Genomic DNA, 4,711 nt, shown 5'->3' with positions numbered 1-4,711 from the left:
GTATAGTTGCTGCCCTACAAGGCTTTTTAAATGTAATGAGTAAACGAGATTCACTGCCTCTTAAAGCACTGGCCCTCTCATTAATATATTAGAAACCACACAAAGATTTACATCTTCATATTTATGCAAAATTAAAAAACAGGTCGAGTCTTATTTATAGCTGAGCGTTTGGACTCTATGTACAATCGTTAACTTCAGTAGGAAAAACTAATTTAATTGTTTTAATGACAGTTAATTGCTTTAATGACAAGTCATTAGAACGTAACCCTTTTACAAAGTCAGGGACATAACTAGGGCCCCAAGTGCTGTTATATCTTGGTTTACTTGGCCTTAGATTATAAACACCTTAAAAAACCTAGTTAGATTTGCATTGTTAAATAAATCTGATCCAAAAATAAGGCTGTGCTGCACTGAAAGAACTCAATGAGCCATAGGACTTGCCCTGTCTAAAATGAATAATAAGGAAATCTAATACAGCCTAGGTGAGAAGTAATAACACTCCACTCCCCTCCTTTCGTAGAAGCTCCACCAAAGTTTAAATGCATGCAGGTATTAAATGCCTCAAGGTAGCCCTCTGAACAGATGATAGAAAAATATCCAGCAAATCTTCTGGAATGCTTGCCTGACAAAATCCCTGCAGCCAGGGTAAGGGATTTCCACAAAGGGTGACCTCTCCTGTCAAAAGAAGAAGGTAATTTGTCTGGAATTAGAAACAATAAATAACTACAACGCCTCCTATGAAAAAAAAAAAAGGAAACCAATGCTGGCTGTGCCCGTAAGGGATTACTGCGATCCCTGTAGCTCAATCAGCCTTGATTTTTCGTAAAACAAGTGGCAACAAGCAAAACGGGAGGAAAACATAGAAGAAACTGTCGCTCCAAAAAACAGTAAACGCGTCTTCATTAGATGCCTCCGGATCTGGAAATTAGGAAATAAACTTTCCGCATTTCTTACTTAGGCGAGAAGCAAACAGTTCGATTTATGGGAATCCAAATTTGATTGTTATTTTAGCAAAAGCATTGTCCGAAAGGTACCATTCACCATCAAAATTCAAATTCGTGGGTTCCTTATGCGCTTCAAAATTATCGGAAGATCGAATGTAAGATGCTTTAACCCATAACCTCCTTTCTTCACACCAACCCCAAGGCGCCTCGAAATTTCGTTTAAAACAGGAAATTTTACTCACCCTATTCTATTTACATACAAAATAGCAGTTGTGTTATCAATCCTCAAAAGTGTCTCGCAGTTAGTCAAATACGAGGCGAAGCATTAGAGACCAAATGAGGCCGCAGTTAATTCTAGTGCATTAATATGAAACTGAGCTTCCCTAGGACTCCAAAGTCCTCTGGCACAATTCCCCAACCCAAAGGAGTACCATCTGAGAAAATCTCAAGTTTGTAACATTGCTGCCTTACAGGGCATTCAGGATTCTGTAAACTTTTTAGCCACCACATAAAATCCCTCCGTAAATTACAAGGAATTATCATCCAAATAACATAATTATCAACAGAGTCTTGAAGGGCTAGATATTTGATTCTCTCAAAAATTCTTAGTATATACCCAACTGTAACAAACTGCTGGGCAAACTGAAAACTAGCACAGCACAAAGCTCGGCAAAGACTCTTATTTCGCAACGGTTCAAATTGCAAAACTTACTTACTCATCAGAAAAACAAGTGGTGGGATCCAAAAAAACAAAACCTAAAAATTTACGGGATTTCGAAGGATGTAAAACATTCTTATAATTAATAACATAACCCAACCTAATCAGTGTGTTGCAAGTTACTTGAACATTTTTTAAGGATAGCTAACTATTACCAAATAGTAAAGTTATCTAAATAAACTATTGAGGGAAAAGCCTTGGCAGGGAGATAAGAAACCACAAATTTCATTAATTCTGTAAAGGCCCACGGGGCGGTGCATAAACCAAAGGGTAAAACGTTAAACTGATAACAGAGAGCATCAAAATAAAATCTTAAAAAATTCTTTTGATTTTCAATTATTGGGACTAGAAAGTAAGCTTCTTTCAAGTCCAGAATGGTCATAAAGGACTTCCTTGTGAAGAGTGTTTCTACTAATTTTCTGTCTTCCAGTTTAAAATGACAAGTGTCAATAAAAGCATTCAGTTTCTTTAAATTTAAAACTAATCAAACCGAACCATCCAATTTTGAAACCAAAAAGATCTGTAAAATAAATTGATTCTTACAAGGTTCGCAAACTGCAATTGCACCTATCTCTAACAGGTGTTTGACCACATTACAAATTGAATCTTTTTCTTGTTGGGACCAAACAGGATCTGTCGTAATGAAGTCCTGTATAACTGGCATCGCAAATGGAATTTTATATCCATCTAACCAAGGTAGAATCTGTGCATCTTGAGTTCTAGAGTTCCAAATGTCCCGAAACTCGTGCAATCTTTCAACAAAAGTACTTACTATTTTTTCCTGGGGACACAACTCCACCCCCTTTCCTCTCGAACCTTCCTGTATTCCCTCTTTTGAGGGTACAATGACTTTCACCCACTTCAGCCTTGCAACTTCCCGGAACGAAGTGGGACGGTCGAGTTTAAATTTGTATGCTATAAAAGCCTTGTTCCGGATGCACCTGACTTTAACTCGGCCACTAATCTGCAGCTAATCTGATTGATTTGAGCCTATCAGCCAAATCTTCTCCACATAAACAAGAGTGCAAAGAAGCATCAACGAGCACTTCCTTCATACAAGGCTGCATTTCATTTGAGACCAGCGAAAGGCTTAACGCGGCTGAACTTCTATATACTGAACCTAAATGGTGTATTTTGCTTAAAACAAATATTGCATTACTCAACATTTTGATGAGAAGTAAGTACTACTCATCCTTAACCGGTTTCAAAAGCAAGGTCAAGAGCGCCCTACCAAACACCATCAAAGCACCCCTTGTTGCAGTCAGTCTCTCATCCCTTTTCTTTCCACCTTTGTTGATGGCAGATTTCATCTGCACATTCAATTTAGGAGAGTTATTGAGCGGGCAATTCTTCGGCACAGGATATCAACGCAAAAGGTCACTGAGACAATCTTCGGACACACCGGATTTCAAAAAGGTATTAATCTGACTTGCCAAAATGTCATGACACATCAAACTTTGTGTTGGGACTATCGACCCCATAGCTTAAAGGCCATTTTGCTTTAAATCCGTCTCAAGGGGCTCAACAATGACATCAGAATTAATTGAAGGGCCTAAAAAATATACTTACGATGGAGTAAATGCATTCCAACAGCCATAAAAAATTGTTCATTATGTCCCAGTATCCCGGGCGCCTCATCCATAGCCGGACGAGCCAGAAAACTCTATTTTTTCGATGTCGAAAAAATATAAAACCATATGTATGGCCGACCCCCTCACAAAAGGATTGCTTCCAATTGTGAAACACTTACATACGACTGCTGTCGTATAAGTGGGAAAGATGGGGGGTCTTTCGAGTTCTGGGGATTCCGATCGGAACCCGGACGATGAAGAAATCTTCTCCCAATTGTAAGAAAATCTCGTTGATGGGAACCACGCCACTAGCGATTATGTAATCGCGGATGGAAAGATTTAATCTTTCGTCGTAGGTAGGTTCTTTCTTCATCCGATAAGGAATAACGTAAATCTCACTTGTACTTCTCCATTTAACTTTGAAAAACGCTGAAAAAAGCTGAAAACACCGACGCCGAATAAAAATGAACATGTGCCACCAAAGCACAAAAAGAGGAATGAGGTTAAGACCATAGATGGCGAATATACCGTCCATGGTAAGTTATTCCACAGTTTTTTGGCGCTGCTTTAAAGCTGTGGTGCCACCTAGCGACTAGAAGGGGGACTACGTATATTGATTTCATAGAAGAGGTGTAACATATAATATAGAACAAATAATAAATAGAACAGGCGATGATAGCGATGGTGATACTGACATATTATGTGAATAATTTTAATTAATTTAAGTAGGTAATAAAAATAATTTGTAATTTTATTTTAGATTAGAACATAAATATATACATAAATAAATAAATATTGTTTAGTATCTTCACTAACAAAACCCCAAATAATTAAATTCTAAGGAAAGTACGGCCCTGTTCGGCCATATTTCATTCTTACAGCCCGGGTCTTTCATTAATTCGTATCAGTTAGTCACTTTCTTGAACAGACTTTAGGTAAAATATCAGTGCAAAGCAGGTCGAACTGTGAAACACGAGTAATTAAAGTAATAAATATTTATCGAGAACGATGAGTGGCGGAGTTGATCACTGAACTAGGTGACGACAGTAGCGATAGTGACTGATACTTTATTATTATTATATTCAATATTTTCTATATTAATAATGAAAATTGAAAACATACTTATGTCCCGCTTGTTAGTGTAGGTAGACAAATTCCTAGGACGGTCCTGATATGGTTGGGTTTTGGTGTATTAAACAGTACGCGAATATTTGTGGTCGAAGTATACATCATCCTCTTTACCCTTTTTTTTAACTGACTTGATACGATTCGTAAGTCTTTAATTTTGATCTGAAGTCCTTTTAATGCATGTCTTTCGGTCAGTTTTGGTGTCTGATTTTTCGAAATCGACAGATCCGGTTTCGAAAAAAGTTGGAAAAACATGTTTAGTAGCTATTCGTAGCGTTCAGCAAAATAATTTTATAACAAATGCGGCGGGCGCGCCACTGCGCGAGACGAAAGTAACCAACCTGTATTTA

The 4,711-nt window shown here is 37.8% G+C and overlaps 1 long non-coding RNA gene across 4 annotated transcripts; it reads right to left on the bottom strand.

The window, feature by feature from the left end:
- Positions 1-476: 476 nt before the first annotated feature.
- Positions 477-3,645, bottom strand: LOC132701309 (uncharacterized). 4 transcript variants are annotated; one of them, XR_009618759.1, is made up of 4 exons: positions 2,435-3,645; positions 1,187-1,437; positions 759-918; positions 477-700 (listed from the first exon to the last, which is right to left on the bottom strand). It is a non-coding gene; the product is annotated as an uncharacterized LOC132701309 (long non-coding RNA). The 4 variants fall into 4 exon arrangements; XR_009618756.1 differs by having other exon boundaries at positions 759-1,437; XR_009618757.1 differs by having other exon boundaries at positions 759-1,430.
- Positions 3,646-4,711: the final 1,066 nt, after the last annotated feature.

Source organism: Cylas formicarius, unplaced genomic scaffold (genome assembly GCF_029955315.1).
Source record: "Cylas formicarius isolate icCylForm1 unplaced genomic scaffold, icCylForm1.1 PGA_scaffold_4__25_contigs__length_36172078, whole genome shotgun sequence".
NCBI lineage: Eukaryota > Metazoa > Arthropoda > Insecta > Coleoptera > Brentidae > Cylas > Cylas formicarius.
This window is presented reverse-complemented; position numbering and strand designations above follow the sequence as displayed.